The following is a 17,340-nucleotide window of genomic DNA, read 5'->3' as shown; positions in this document are numbered from 1 at the left end:
TTTATGGAGTGCGTGTTGAATATGGGGGGGGGGGGGATACAGCCCGCCCCCCCCCCTTCCTTGAATGAAGTATCATATTACACCGGATAAAATGACTTCAGAAATCAGCGAATATATTACTTCAACAGATTCAATCATTTTTTATAACTATGTAACAACATAGGTTGCAATGTATTTCAAATACATTTTAATAAAAGAATAAGAGCGGCAAATAGCTTACTATCTAAATCAATAAATATCATTTAACTTAAAATGGGCGTCTTATTATTTATTAATATACAATGGATGTACATTAATGTACGAGTACCACTTACAATAATCAAGAGAGCTAAATATGCCGGGTATGCCCACCAATACTTAAATTGCTGATCCCAGACAAAAACTTCGAAATCGCCGGACATCTGGGTCAAATCGTATTATTTTCCCGGGCACACATATTCTGTAGACACATTTTTACCCTGAACTCCGACCAGAAACCAAGCAGCACCAAATATTACCAATTGTCGGTGTCCCTTTGTTAAGCGATATTCCATCCCCCCCCCCCAACCCCCTACAAGCCATTAGCCCCCCTCCCCTTGACCGATTTCTAGAATCGCCCCTGGCCAGCACCGCATTATTAACAGGAGACATCGTTACATCACAAGATGCATAACTTTGAAATTGATCCTTCAACACTAACGATATTCACAATTGTAATTTATATTATTTATAGTATTTTATCTACGCTTCAGTTAAAGAGCCGGCCGGTGTGGCCGTGCGGTTCTAGGCGCTTCAGTTTGGAACCGCGTGACCGCTACGGTCGCAGGTTCGTATCCCGCCTCGGGCATGGATGTGTGTGATGTCCTTAGGTTAGTTAGGTTTAAGTAGTTCTATGTTCTAGGGGACTGATGACCACAGATGTTAAGTCCCATAGTGCTCAGAGCCATTTGAACCTTTTTTTTTCAGTTAAGGATTGTTGATGGAGAAAGCAGCCAGCAACAAATACTCTTAAAATGGCTTTATTTTACTGCTATGATGTCCATTTTTAGACGCCTGCACTAGGTTTACTACAGTATTAGTTTCGTCAGTTGTATGTCGTTGCGCACTGCATATATTTGAGTATTTAGCGTCACCTTAAATGCCGCGCGGATGACTTGAGTAATGGAGAACACCTAAAGTAACTAAGTTACAAGTCTAGTTTTCGTCCTTATGCACTTCTAAAAGCATTTGTGGCTGCTTGCGTTCTCCATCAGCAACTCTTAATTAATTTAACTGTTTTTCCTCCTGCATGAATAGCGTAAATGAAAGAGAGGGCGCCCTTATATTAGCAAACAACTTATTGACAGAAATTGCTTTCGTCAGGGATCGTTACGAGAGTCACAGAAGAGGAACCTAAAGAGACGCGTAAAGGACATTGCCGAACATACATGGTACGTAGAGTATCACCGTTAAGATGGCAAACGGTGTCAAGGATGTCGGAGATTGGCGAAAATACCAATTTACGATAAGGAACCGTGGTCCGGAGTGGAAAGTTGATAAGCGAAAATGTGGGCGTTTTTAATTTAGTTTTCGTCTGAAGACAATGTTAAACGTCGAAGCAGACACATCTTTCTAATAATTTAATCTACTGCACAACTTCCTGAAGGTTATTCACAGTAGCATTTCCTAGCTTACATGCGGATATGAAATACTGTATTTCGGCTAGGCAAAACCCATTTACGTTGCTACTCTCGTAGTAATAAATATTACGACTTTTAAGAATGGCTTGATACAGTCAGTGTAACTGAAATAATTGACGTAGCACCCATTTTTTTTTACCTCGGATTAACTTTCTTATTGTTGTTTGCCGGTAGAGTTTAACGCGCTGTTGCCATCTTGTTCCGTAGTTTTGCAACGTAACTGTATAATTTAATTGGAGAACCGAGAAAACAAATCCAAAAAGCATGTGCTCCACAGTGAGTTTCAAGCGGCAGCTTCGATCTCCTACGGTGACTCCGTGGCGCAACGGTAGCGCGTCTGACTCCAGATCAGAAGGTTGCGTGTTCAAATCACGTCGGGGTCAAAATATTTTTCTTGCGTATGACCAAATGAGAAGAATAAACATGTAAGCAAAAGATTTGTTATAATGTAAAACAACATAGCTACAGCTTGTAAAGCATCAAAATTGGTTCTAAATCAGTTGACCGTTTAAATCGGTAAGGATGAAATATAGGCCTCAAGTGACTTGTTAGCGTCATTGGTAATTGTTAAAGAATATTGCTTTCTCTCTGATTAGTAACGACTGACAAGTTATATACACTTATGCGCTAGTTAACACACACAAACGACACCAAACTTTGAAAATATTAATTTCATACAACAAAAAGGAGGACTTACTTCGCAATGGGTGTAAATCGTTTACACACGCCACACTTGTCTTTCCATGTGCGTGTTACTGACAATTGCCGACAGCGACCTGAGGTGCAGTGAGCGAAACACGACATAGTCTGCTGGTTTAGCCATTCGGATTTAGTTTTTTTTTTTCTTGGTCTTACAAAATTAGCCATCATCTACTTCAAATATAAACATACGGGCATAAAACAGCGACGCGGTACTTATTACTACAGGCTTACCGCGATTCACTGACAGATGACCGCCTGATAGCTGTGGGGAACTGGCACAGATCAAGCATGCAATAGCCAGCAATGCAGAAATGGCGATTTGGTGGACCTCATACATCGATTGTACAAAGGCAGGGAAGAAGGGTAGGGGATGAAATGACTGGATTAGAAAACTGTGACGCGTCATTAGTTTTTAGTTTTGCAAATCGATTACTACGTACGCATTTCGCAGGGTACGAGCTCTCACATGTTACACGAATTTGTTCTCTCTTGTAGCTCTCATTAAACAAAGAATAAAAGATGACCATTAGTGCTAAGAAAGAGGTGGCAAGTAACGGTCTAAAGTGCTTTAAACTACTCGCAAAATAGAGAGAGAAGCATAGGATATATATATTCTTTCCGAATTTCGCTTTTTTTTTTAATCTTATCTAATCTCGTGCAGCCTCTCACAGATCTCACGAATCTCATGCCTCTGTAGATTACCGAGATGTTTCATATCCGTCACACCTGTCTCTGAGCCGTACTGGAAAACTGGCAGAGGGCATTTCGTATCAGTGTGAAGCGAGTGAATACCGAGGCCCTCCGCACACTGAGCGACTCAAAAGCAATTCGTTGCCGACGTGAATTGGTAACGGGTCGTCAACGAATCACTTGATGTGCACTTCCAAAGGGAGGCCCGCGCGGAAGACAGACGTTGGCGTGTACGTCACAGCTCGTGACACTGCAGGTCTTCGATGATGATGATGATGCTGTTTGTTTTGTGGGGCGCTCAACTGCGTGGTCATCAGCGCCCGTACAAAGTCCCAATTTTCACACAGTTCAGTTTTTACACAGTCCAATTATAGCCACTGTCACGAATGATAATGATGATGAAATGATGAGGACAACACAAACACCCAGTCCCAGGGCAGAGAAAATCCCCAATCCAGCCGGGATCGAACTCGGGACCCCGTGATCGCATGTCTTCGAGTACCAGCAACCGTCTCTGGCGTTGAGCGGGTATCTATTTCAGACGAGTTTAACAGTTCTTCTCTGCCCATTTAAATGCATGCAAGTTCTCGATAGCACACGACGAAATTAAGACCTTCAGTTGGTACCATTTCAATGAAATATTGATTTCCCGTGGGCCCTCCATGGAGCCGAGCATTACCGGAGTGTGGCGGACAAGCCTGCCACCGTGAGTCAAAAGTTCGTTGCAGGGCCCATGTATCTCGCTGGTCCGGTTAAAGAGGGTTCCTCAAACGGCGCGACTGCGTAGTGACTCCGTAGTCAGTCGCTTGCAACGCGTTGTCAACCAGTTGTCGACGAATCGGCGACCGTGCTCTCAAGCGATCTGGCTTGCGTCGTGTTCTCGAACACAGCTCCATATTGGTTCAATTTGAAGACGAACAAGCAGGTTGTGAACATTAGCTTTCTATGGGAAAGCCGAGCGCTCCCATTTTATGCAACTACATGCTCCGAGGCTACTGCAGGAGAGTTTGACAGAGAAAGCGGAATGTGTACACCTATTGTTTAAAATAAAATTAGCGGTATGTCAACGGAAACAATTATACAGAAAATTGTAACACCATCGATAGTATTCCTTTGTGTGACTAGCGACCTCTGTCACTCAATAAAATTACGTTGTCAAGTGGAAACGAACAGTGAAAAGCCCCATATCTCCGGTACGTATGAATACAATGGTGCTAACCTACAAATGATTTAACGAACGCAAACCAGCATCACAAAAAGCACGCAAACCATCTCAAGATATTTGGGTTTTCAAAATAAAAGTAACGATGTGTTATGGCGGAAGAAGCCAACTGCACCAAGTCACAGCAGCACTGTTTAGTCGTTCTGTAAAAAGCCATGAATTTCGAATCGCTCGGTTATAGTTCATTGGTTGCTATTAGGTTCGTGCATAAGTTATTAGCGTTTCTGTTTTGCATGTTGCTATAAACAGTTCCTATAGATTTATTTATTGATTGTTATTTTCGATTTGCAGTTCACTGTAGCAATTTGAGTTTACATATTGTCATTTGGAGGTAGCGAGGGTGTAGTTGTGGACGTTATAAAATGGAGTGGCAACTGAGTTCAGAAGAGGGATGACAGCAGCGGAGGTAGCCAGAAACACTTGCGTCGTGTATGGGGAGAATTCCATTGGACAGAGCACGGCAAAAAACTGTTTCTCTCGTTTTAAGGAGGATCGTTTTGATCAGCGACTTTCCACATTCAGGAAGAGCTTCGGGTTTTGATGAAGATCGTTTAAACGCATAAAGCACAATGATCCCCGGCATTGTACTCGAGGAATGGCAGATATGACGAGCTGTGATCATTCCACCATTGTGCGGCATTTGCATGTGATGGGGAAGTTTCAAAAACCGGAAATCGGGTGAATGGCTACCTCATGCTCTAGGCCAAATTCACAGAAATCTGCGGGTGGCCAAATGTGCATCTCTGCTTGCTCCTCATCAATTGGTTCGTGAATAACACGGATCATTTCTATCCTGTATCGTTACTGGTGACGAGAAATGGTGTCTTTATGCTAACATAAATGAAAAGAAAGGAATGGTTCAGCCCAGCCGGGCGGGATTAGCCGAGCGGTCTCAGGCGCTGCAGTCATGGACTGTGGGGCTGGTCCTGGCGGAAGTTCAAGTCCTCCCTCGGGCATGGGTATGTGTGCCTGTCCTTAGGATAATTTAGGTTAAGTGGTGTGTAAGCTTAGGGACTGATGACCTTAGCAGTTAAGTCCCATAAGATTTCAGATGCATTTGAACATTTTTTTGGTTGAGCCCAAAGAAAGCAGCAACTCCACGTATAAAGACCTGCGCGTAACCACGAAAGATAATGTTTTGCCTCATCTGGTGTACTACGGATTGCTTCCCCGAGGCGTAATCATCATTTCTGACGTTTACTGTCAACAACGGAGGCGTCTTGCAGACGCAATCCAGGAACAACGACCAGTAGGACTGCGTGATGTGATGTTATTCCACGACAACGGCCGCAGGCATTCTGCTAGTGACAAAAAACGCTATACTAGGGTTGAGTTGGAAAGTCACTCCGCACCCACCTTATTCACCTGATCTTGCGTCCTCAAATTTTCACCTTTCCCGCTCCATCAAGCAACTTTCAAGGAAATTTCGTCCTTAAACCACGTGATTTCTACCGTCGCGGAATCGAAAAATTACCCCAGCTTTGGCAGATGGTTGTAAGTAGTGAAGGAGAGTATATTATTGATGACTAAAGTCTGTGTTATGTATTGTGTTGATTAAACTTATGGAGAGACGCTAGAGACATATACACCAACCCAATATATACAGTTTGCACTTTACACTTCTGCGTATGTACGGATGAATCGAGAATTTTCTTCGTTTTTTTATTAGTGTGAAATAATAATAGAGAACTATATCTTACTCTGAGCTTGAATCTGTGCAGGACATGCCGAGTGTATCCGAAAGATGCTCTTGTGCGATAAACAATACACCCTCTCCTCCTCGCTCTCACACGAAAACTGCAGTTTCTCATTTCTGACACGTGAGTTGCCCCTTGTGCGGAACTGCGTTGCCAGCTAATCGGCAACCAGTTGCCGAAGTAGATCGCCTGCCTGTTTCGTTCCTTTTCAGTCTCCGTGTGCCGACATCCTGACTGTCTATATTCCTCGGCCTACTTTCCAACTTGTTCTTCCGTTATGTGTTTGCCTTGTAACACTTATATCGAAGAAGTAGATTTATGTTATGTATCTGTGTATCTGCAATTATGGAGTGTGCATTCTTTGTTATTTAAAGTCCTTGATTTGTGACAGGAAAATTAGAGTTCTGTAACGTATATATGAAAAATGCAAAATGATTTATTAAAATGATAAATTATTATAATACGTGTATGTTCATAAAAAGAAAATGTTTATTGAAAGCTGGTTCATGCTTACGGCCCTTGTATTTATAATATATAAAAAATGTAGCGAAGTCCCTCCGCAACGGAAGTGGCATGGCGCGATGTAAAAGGTGGTTTTGGCGATCGAACTGAACGGCTCCTTGGTTTGACCGGTGCGCAGTATGTGGTGGCTAGCCGTAGCACGGTACACTTCGACCGTGCTAAGAGAGGCAATTGGAAGCTGCTTTACGATGGATTTGCCTCGGATGTGGATCTGTCTCAGTTAATTTGTCTGTGGTTTGAATAATAATCACAAAAATAAATTTGCGTCCAGAACCATATTTTCTATCCTCATCACGAGCTATGCAGGGTCCTCACCTAAGTGCTAACAAAACCGTGTATCCTGATTTAAATGAACAATTCTTGCATTCAAGTGTTTTAAAGTTATTTTTGCCTAATGTAAAAGGAGTAGTAAAAGTTAAAGTTAAAACCACAAAAGTGGTTTGCTAAATTATCCCTAGTTTATTACAAAGTATAGTTTTGTAGGAATACAGTAAAAGATTGTGAAAATATTACTGTCTAAAATAATTGCTTCACAGGCGATAAAAAGGCAAATAAGTTAAGCTCATTCTCAAAAATAGTGTGGTTTTGATCTGTATCATGAATGGTTCCTTTTTTGAAGTTAATTAAGCTTAGTGTTGTGTTGTAGTGTCTTACAAAGTAAATTATGAACTACTCCAAGTGAAGTGAATGATTATCTTTTTTGAATTAGTTTTTTTTTGTTTTACTGTAATAATCAGAGAGAGTTGACTAGAGAAACTATACTAGTTTATGGATACCCACCACATTCTTCACTTAAGAAAAAATTGAACTGTTGCTGTTGCTGAGGAGAACTGATGTATTTAGAGGAACTCAGTGTATTTATGAGATTATTCATATTTGTTGATTTTTTTTATGTCAGTTAAGATAAAAGCCCCTAATGTCCAAATTAAGTACTGCACTTCATGCAATAACATTTCAGTAATTGATTAAGTCATGCTCTCGAGTGTAGCTGTCATTGGTATGAGCTTGGTGCAAAATTACTTCTTATAACTTACTGATGTGTGTGTTATTGGTGACTGCTGCTACACACATTTCAGAGTGCACTGTGTCAGTTTGTATCCTGTTTGCTATCAAAGGGAAATCTCAAAGAAAGTAATTTCAATAACCAATATTCAATTTTCTTAAAAGTATATTTCCAAATTAACGTGCCTACTTGGGCTGGCGACCGTTAATTTTTTCATTCACTTATGATTTTATCACTTTCATTAACTCCCTAGGTTAAAGTCCGTTTGGTTTTTTTCTGTTAATTTCACAAAATTCATAATTGTAGTCCGATATCTTTGTCCAGTAGACACATGCGCGGTCAATCTTAAAAATCCTCCCAGAGTGTAACATCAGCTTGTTTCACGGCAACAATAATACGGTACGAAAATAATTTGTAATAAACACAGCGCACAAATTACGATGACGTCATAGTGTCTGTATCAAGTTTTTGTAACTAAGTCAACAACTGGGCGGACAGCAAAGGAAATCAACAGAAACGTGAAAGTGGCATATAGTCTTTTGATAAAGCAAATGGAGCTTTTACAACTAAGCTCCCACTGCGCGTGAAACGAGAAATTTATATTTAATGTGTACTGCCAGTTTTGAATTATGGCATTGAGACATTATATATCGCCTCACAGTAGTGCCTAGAGTTACGTAAACTACGGGATGTAACAAGCAGCAGATGTTTACCTCTCACATTAGATACTATAGAGCGTTCTTTCATTTTGTTGCTACCTATAAAGTTCGGCACGTGGCGTGAAATTCCACTCTGCGGAGCGTGAAATACAGAATCAGGTATGTCAGATTTTTGCCTTATGGAGAGGAAAATGGCCAATGAGATGTGACATCGTTTTACATTACAAGCAGAACATTTGCGCCGCCAAATTGTATGGCTTAAAACATCGTATCTGGTGTTTACTTTTTTTCTCACAGAGTACGTGGTATGAATATAAACTGTTTCAAAGCATCAGCAAATTCAGCATTTCTCGAAAATGTTTCCTTTTAGCTACAATTTTTTATAATAAATGACGAGAAACTACATATCTGTAGGTAAAGGCTTCCTGCAGTTGATGATTTTAATCTCATAACCTGGGTTCTACGAAAGTATACCGTTTTAATGCTACGGCGCGGTGGTGATCTATCAACACCGCGTCTGTTTGGTACAGTCTGCAGCTTGAATACCGAATTATGACATGCAGATACGGTCTTTAGACAGCGTACCCCATTTATGCAAGGCTAGTTGCTTTGTCGAATCTGTAGCGCAGTTGGTAGCATCGCGATCAGGCTTTTTTTTCACCTTCCGTTTTCTAAAAGATTCTGGGTCTTTCTTATTCATTTAATAGAAGAATTCTCTCAAAAGACTATGTCTTTAATTATCAATAATGTATTTGCTGTAATTCTTGCTGAAAAAAAAAAAAAAACTAACGAATGAAATGTTTCCTTAGTGGGCAGAAATCTTAACGTGACTGCCAGTCTACGCCTCTAAGTATACACAATTTAGACACTGGAAGTTCCTACTATTATGAAACTTTCTGTAAAATATACGTAACTATCTCTGCGTTTATGGACAGACACATGTGTGTAATTTGCTGGTAAATATCTTTCTCAGTGATGGTAAGCAGCTTTGAAACAATCTTCTCTTCCATTCGAATTAAATTAAGAAACGAATCGCGATCTTGAAACCTATGTGGTGAAGTACGAGATGAAGAGTATGGATATTATGCGTGCGCATACTGACACTATACCTCGACCATATTCAATTTATAACAGAAAATGGGATGAAAATTCAAGTGAGTTAATAAATAATTTCTACTAGTGTGTATGTGAGGTCGTGACACAGCGTTATGTAGTGTTTCTCTAGCAGCATTTCGCTGCTCAAGCCATCGACGAGTCCACACTCTTCTTCGCGATTTTCTTCACTCTTCTTCGACAATCGCTGCCAGTGTTAACGCAGCTATTTTCCACGCGTCCAGTTTCGTAAAGGAACTGTGTGGTCTGCGGGCCAAATAAAGGTAACAACGGCCGCTGGAGAGGGATAAGAGCGCAAATGACGTTAACCGGCTCTTCTCGTGTGACGGCGGCGCTAATCTCGTGGAGCCGGATGTCCCGTCCACGTCAACGGTAGCTGCCTCGTCCCGTGTGAGGACGGCTTAACGATCAGCCAGTGACGTTGGCATCTGCCTTGTTGGGCCGCAGCCTCCAGTGGAAAGGCTGTAGAAGCGCTGAATGGTTCCCCTGCTCAGGACCGACCGCTATCTAAACTCTGGGGCGACATGTTTCAAAATACTGTCACAACGGACTCAGATAGCGCGGAGGCCAGGCGTCAACAGCGGAGTCCATTCTCTAGTTGGTCGCTTTTTTTCTTCTTCTTTTTACTTGTAGGCCCGAGGTTATCGGCAGGCGGCGGGAATCCGGCCTACTTATCTCAGCCCGAAAATAGATGATTCACCCATCACTGCCGTTTAGGATGGGAAATATACTTCGTTCAGCAGATTTCGTGTCCCTTTCTTCCTCTTCGTCATTTTTCTTCTCTATAAGCCAGATGTTATGGAAGCTGCACTGAAGCGCCAAAGAAACTGGTGTAGGCATGTGTATTCAAGTACAGAGATATGTTTAAAGGCAGAACACAGCGTTGCGGTCGGCAACGCCTCTATAATACAACAAGCGTCTGGCGCAGTTGGTAGATCGGTTACTGCTGCTACAATGGCAGGTTATCAAGATTTAAGTGAGTTTGGACGTGGCGTTATAGTCGCGGCACGAGCGATGGGACACAGCATCTCCGAGGTAGTGACAAAGTTGGGATTTTCCTGTACGACCATTTCACGAGTGTACCGTGAATATCCGGAATCCGGTAAAACATCAAATCTCCGACATCGTTGCGACCGGAAAAACCGGAAGAAGATCTTGCAAGAACGGGACCAACGACGATTGAAGAGAATGGTTCACCTCCACAGAATTGCAACCTTTCGCAAATTGCTGCAGATTTCAATGCTAGGCTGTCACCAAGTGCCATCGTGGGAACCATTCGACGAAACATCATCGATATGGACTTCCGGAGCCGAAGGCCCACTCGTGTACCCTTCATGACTGCACGACACATAGCTTTACGCCTCGCCTGGGCCCGTCAACACCGACATTGGACTGTTGATGACTAGAAAATTCTACCTGATTAGACAAGTCTTGTTTCATATAATATCGAGCGGATGAACGTGTACAGGTATGGAGACAACCTCATGAATCCATGGACCCTGCATGTCAGCAGGGGACTGTTCAAGCTGGTGGAGGCTCTGTAATGGTGTGCCGTTGTGCAGTGATATGGGGCTCCTGATAGAAACGACTTCGACAGGTGATACGTACGTAACCATCCTGTCTCATCACCGGCATCCATTTATATCCATTGTGCATTCCGACGGATTTGGCCAATTCCAGCAAGACAATGCGACACCCCACATGTCCGGAATTGTTACAGAGTGGCTCCAGGAACACTCTTCTCAGTTTAAACACTTCCGCTGGCCACCAAACTCCTCAGACATGAATATTATTGAGCATATCTGGGATGCCTTGCAACGTGATGTTCAAAAGAGATCTCCAACCCCTCGTACTCTTACGGATTTATCGACAGCCCTGTAGGATTCATGGTGTCTGTTTCCTCCAGCACTACTTCAGACATTAGTCGAGTCCATGCCACGTCGTGTTGCGGCACTTCTGCGTGCTCGCGGGGACCCTACGCGATATTAGGCAGGTGTCCCAGTTTATTTGGCTCTTCAGTGTATAATAAATGACTAAAAGAGAGGTTCGAAGAATACTATACTTAGACTTCACTTAATCCTAACCCCACAAAAACCGTGGTCTGTGCCTTTGTCTCCACAATAAGCACGCTACCAGAGAGCTGCAGGAAGAGGAAGGCTGTTGGACCACTGTCCCTACCCTGAGATATAGGCAGCACCACGTGGACTTCAGAATGTAATTCAGAGGCAGAGGCAATATTTTAAGCTGAAATAAGCGGTGTTAAACTACATGTGTGAAAAACAACAGTACTGACAGTTTGCCTCCAGCGGGCGAATAGGCCTCTCTGTTTCGTATAAACCCAGCCATGCCAAGCAAGCTGATGTCGAACTAAACGAGGAGATTGATCGCGGATCTACAGATAAGATCTACCACCTGGCTGGAATTGCTCCACCGACAATTTGATGTGATACAACTGCTTACGAAGGGAGCATGAGCTCACCCACATCCGAACAAAACCCACTATCCGGCTGAAATCTGGAATTGCTTCTTTGGAGCAACCGAGGATTACGAATACCAAATTCATCCGGAAGTGGGGATATGGCCAACTTCAATAGATCATCCCTGGAGGAAATCATCTGAAGAATTACCCCTTGTCCATCAAGAAAACTGGTAAGTGTGGAAGTCTTTTAACAGCGCAGACAAGAAGAACAAGATCGAAAAAAAATTTATGTAAACTTTTTATTCACAATAACGTCTAACGTGTGAGGTCCACACAAGCTAGCACACATTCCTGCCCTGATTGCCTCACCCATTACAACCTCCAGGACCGTATATCGGCTACTACTTATGCAACTTCTCTCTGTTCCGCTCTGTTTTGTAATACATAATTTGGAATATGTAATTTGTGTTATAAGCGTACAATAGGTATATTCCCGTAGCTTGTACTTTCTTCTACTTATTTTAAGATGTAATCTCATGCTTCTCCGAATGTAGACTTGTCGCCTATCTTTTATTTACTCTTGTCTCGGTTAACCTCTTCGTATGTCCAGTGTTCCCCCAAACAGGAATGTAAACTAGCTGAAATGGTGTCCTGAATGGTTGACCATACTCTTTCTTCTGGCGACAATACGCATCCTTCTCGCTCTAACTCGATTTCCGACCGCCTATTTTCTGCGTTCTCTGCTAGCAACGTCTCTCGAAAGACTCCACGCTTTCCTTTTTTTCCGTAAGCTTTTGAGTCGTAGGTAATGATGCTTCACTTATGGAAACACCTCCGTATTAAACAGATACTGGATTATTTACAACTCGTCCTATCTTCTTGTCGAAACACTTTTACTCTAGTTGTAAAATATGTGTCAGAGTATATTACTTTATAACTTGGTGTTCCCGGCAAAATTTAACATTCAAATGGCAGACGGTAGACCGGCAAACACAGCAAGTGTTTTTTCGACGTAAATAGCACAAGAGTTATTTTGAGCACTTACAAAGGCCATTATGTTGTTTTCAGCTCGTCATTAGGGCTGCTAAGAAGAAAGTTATTTTTATGTCCGTCCTAACTGCAAGGTATTATTACTTAAGGAAACTTCCACCACAGCTTGAACCCTCGACAGCTTGTTGTCAGCACCATGAGAATGCACAAAATAAATGTGAATGGCTGTCCGAAAGTGAACCTGTCTGTTCTAAACTAGTAACGGCGCTATTTTTTAATAAACGAAATAAATAACAATACTTGTTGCTTTTCTTTCTTTCAGTACGAATTCATTTATACTTCCTGTTTTTAAAGCATACACTTGTAGACGTCAATATTGTTCTGTTATTGACATTTTCTGTCTCAAATATTCTATATTTTTTTTATATCTACACAAACACACACACACACACACACACACACACACACACACACACACACACACGTGATGGGACTGTTCACGTATTTCAAAGTGGTGACCTGCAACCAACACTCTTTTCTGTGCGTATAAGAGAGAATAAAATAAAATATTATTTTACCAAATGTAAATAAACAAACCATGTTATGTTAGTGATTTGTTTCTCTCCAAGACGTGCAGCCGATACGAAATGCTGAAATGGATGAACGCTGTTGCTTAAGACGGCGTGAAACTAGTTTATTTAATTTCTCATCAATAAGTACACCAAAATTTTTCTAAGATTCCACCTTAACCTTACTACCTCTTGCACATTCTTTAAATGTGTCAGTGTTGTTGTAAGCATATTGTTAATATTGTTGTTATTATGAAGAGAGAGACCACTTGCAGAAAACCAGACAATTACTTTTAATAACATTACTTAAATTTTCCTCTGTTGCTGCGTCAGATTTTTAGGAATTGATTGTGATACCAGTGCCTTGTGCTACAAGAGCTATTTCTTCTTGGTGTGTATTAAATGGAAAGTCTGTTATATTGTATGTAAGCAAAATAGCAATGCACATTATACTGAACCCTGCGGAACTGCAATGAATAAGAATGGGGAAAGAACTTGTGCGTGTCTATACTTGCGCTAAGCGAGTTAGGCAAACCACGAAAAGCTCTGGTAGACGGACAGGGATTTGAACCCCGCTCGTCGCGAATGCAAATGCAGTACCTCAACTTTGTCGCACATTGCTCGGTTGCTGGAGCGATGCAGGAACGCTAGGGGATGTGTTACGTATTCGACCGTGCAGTTGTCCGATGCAAAGAGAGCTACCACTCTGACTTTCAACGAGGCCTGGCTTTTTTAACAGGTTCGTAGAGCAAGTCTGTGGAAAACTGCCAGCGCGTTACGATGTTTCAACTGCACGCTGTCCAAGTCACGACGACGTAGCGACTCGTGGCAAGAGAGTCAGCGGAGAAGCGGGAATCGTTGCCACAGAGCAGAAGTGGCGCAGGGATTTTAGCAGGGTGTCGCATGAGCTATTCTGTAGCCATGGCCATACCCGAACTGCACAAACCAAAAACATCCGCGACTGAGTAGAACTCTCCATCTTCAGATGACGAGAAAAATGCGTTATTAGAGTGCCAGTGATGCGCGAACTATGAAGCGCACCTAACTATGTAAGAGTAATGCTGTGAGATTACTCACTTATCGCCTTTCTTCCAACAATGTGCCCGATTTATCTAGGACCAAAGATCCAAGAATCTCGTGCGTCAGATGGCCTGATTCCGGCACTGAAAACACGAATATGACGCTGTGATGATGTAGCTCACATTTTCATAAGGTTACGATGGTCCTTTTGCTACCCATAATTATGACCAAGTTTATTTCCACATTTGGGAAGTCAGCAAGTACTTCTTAAGGTGAACCGTTGATCCCATGGGAGAACGTTCTTCTTTCAGGCTGCAGAGCTGTAGTTTATTCCAAGTGGCCTTCCAAGTTCAACTTGGAAACTTAGTTAAACTGAAGGTTAACTTTTCAACTTGTTATGTAACTTCAACGTTATCGACCATATGCTGCGATTTAGGGCATCGAATCCGGTAATGATTTCTTACCCTGTACGCTGATAAGAGATCCTAAAGAGGCGTTTCCTGGAGAAGAGAATACAATTGTTTCAACAGTTACGTATTTCTGTCCAGTGTTCACAACATGATAAACGTGTGCCAATGCTTTGGAAATGAAATTGTATCAAAATGCTTTTGTTGATCTGTTAGGCCACATATCGTTTGGTATGATATCAAAATATTTCGAAGCAACTTTGAACATAAACAAGTTGCGTAAGACGGTATGAAACTAGTTTCTTTCTATTTAATTTCTCGTCAATATGTACACCAAAATTTTTCTAAGATTCCATCTTAAACTTACTACCTCTTCCCATCCTTTAAATGTGTCAGTGTCATTGTATACATACTGTTGTTATTGTCGTTGTTGTTGCTATCAAGAGAGAGAGACCACTTGCAGAAAACCAGTCAATATTCCTGTTTAATCACATTACTTACATTTTGCTCTATTGCTGTGCGCCGTTTTTACAGGATACCACAGCCATGTGCTACAACAACTACTTCTTCTTGGTGTGTGTGGTACGGTGACTTAAGTTAAAGCTATAAAGAAACAACCCGTTGCAACCAGCATTACACTTCAATATTTATTAATTACAACGCGTTTCGGAGGCTTTACTCCATTACCAGAAGACGAATTAAGTTTTTAGTTCAGCAAAATTGGTCTCAGAAACGCAAAGATGTCGATAATTATAAAAGTAACACAAATGTATCTGCAATTAACCGCTGGTTTGCAACATCGGTTGTAAGAAGAATGTTGAAACTTCCTGGCAGATTAAAACTGGTGCCGGACCGAGATTCGAACTCGGGACCTTTGCTTTTCGCGGGCAAGTGCTCTACCATCTGAGCTACCCAAGCATGACTCGCCCCGTCCTCACGGCTTCAATTCCGCCAGTACCTCGTCTCCTAGAGCACTTGCTCCCGAAAGGCAAAGGCCCCGAGTTCGAGTCTCGGTCCGACACAAAGTTTTAATTTGCCAGGAAGTTTAGTATCAGCGCACAGTCCGCTGCAGAGTGAAAATCTCATTCTAAAAAGAATGTTATTTCGCTAACCCACCAATAGCTGTCGCAAATTTTTAATGAGTTTTTCTGTAGGTTGCTCGACATCTCATGGTTTTCCGAGACCTATGTTACTGAACTACAAATTTAAGCTGTCGCCTGTGTCATTGACCAAATTCACCGAAAAGCGTCGTAATTAATAAATACTCAGATTAGTGACACCTTACAAAGTGTTACTTGTGGACTCGGAAGCAAAACTTTCGTTGCATCAAGTCGCTGACTCTAGTTTTCCGTTACCAAAAATTGTTTTAGAAAAACGTGTTCTGAGAGCTGTTCCACCTGAGAACGTGCTGAACGGCCAAATGTGGTTTAGAAATTATAGTCAAATAGAGGTAAGCAAAGGAAAAATAACTGGTTATACACTTCATGCAGACCATAATCTGAATTGTTCTCATGCTACCTATATGAGAAATGCGATGGGGTAGCGGAACAGTTTGAGTATTGCTCGAATACCAGTTTACTCAACCGGTTTTTGGTAGAATCAAGCCGCCCTTCTTTCACTAGTTCCCGTTTATGATTCCTGAACGACAACTCAGTTCCGTTTCGAATGGTGTTTTCCGACTTATTACGACCCTCCAACGTGACAGTGAATGACTTCGATATCTGCTCTCACGCAGTGTAAACCTTCCATTGGCCTTCCGCAACAATGAAGTCACATGTTCGCTGTATTTAGTATCGCCTTGAACCGTTACCGCTGGATATTTAAACGATGTGACAAGTTTACCACTTACTTGTAATCTTATACTATCTACATCCACACTTACATGATTACTCTGCAATTCACAATTAAGTGCCTTGCACAGGGATTTAATTGTGAACCATCTTCAAGCTATATCTCTACCTCTCCACTGTTGAACAGCTCGCAGGAAAGACGAAAAATTAAACATTCCCGGGCGAGTTCTGATTTTTCTCATTTTACTACAATGAACATTTCTCCTACGTAACTGGGCACCAACAAACAGTTTTCACGTTCGGAGGAGAAAGGTGATGATTGGAATTTCATGAGGAGATCCTGTCGCAACGAAAAAAGCCTTTGTTCTAATGAATTCCACCCCAACTATGTTTTCATATCCGTGACACTTTGTCCCCTATTTCGCGATAATACAAAACGAGCTGCCTTCCTTGGACTTTTTCGATGCCGTGTCTCCCCGTCTATCCTGTCTGGTAAGATCCCATACTGTACAGCAGTGCTGCGGAAGAAGACGGACAAGCATAGTGTAGGCAGTTACTTTAGTATGCCTGTTAGACGGTAAATAAGAGAATTATCTGCAAACAATCTAAGATGTCTTCCGTTTGTCTCCTAAATCTTTTATATGGATCAAGAACAGGAGAGGACTTATAACACTTCTTCGAAGAATGCCAGATATTGCTTCTGTTTTACTCGATGACGTTCCGTCACGTACTCCGAACTGTGACCTTTCTGACAGGAAACATGTGTTGCGAATACATCAAAGGAAGGATTCTTTATTGTATAATTATATGATAGCGGAACAAACACTGGTAGCAGTTACTTCTGTAAAATACCTGGGAGGATGCGTACGGAACGATTTG

General features: G+C 41.9%; 1 protein-coding gene and 1 non-coding gene across 2 annotated transcripts in view; one reads left to right on the top strand and one right to left on the bottom strand.

Moving 5' to 3' along the window:
* The window catches only part of LOC124775313 (frizzled-4), a 473,590-nt gene that overhangs the window by 83,313 nt on the left and 372,937 nt on the right, over positions 1–17,340 (bottom strand). The gene's annotated exons all lie outside the window — the stretch shown is intronic.
* Trnaw-cca lies at positions 1,970–2,041 on the top strand. The gene has a single exon. It is a non-coding gene; the product is annotated as a tRNA-Trp (tRNA).

This window comes from Schistocerca piceifrons, chromosome 2, assembly GCF_021461385.2.
Source record: "Schistocerca piceifrons isolate TAMUIC-IGC-003096 chromosome 2, iqSchPice1.1, whole genome shotgun sequence".
In the NCBI taxonomy this organism is placed as follows: domain Eukaryota; kingdom Metazoa; phylum Arthropoda; class Insecta; order Orthoptera; family Acrididae; genus Schistocerca; species Schistocerca piceifrons.
The sequence above is the reverse complement of the archived record's forward strand: the minus strand, read 5'-3'. Positions and strand labels throughout refer to the sequence as shown.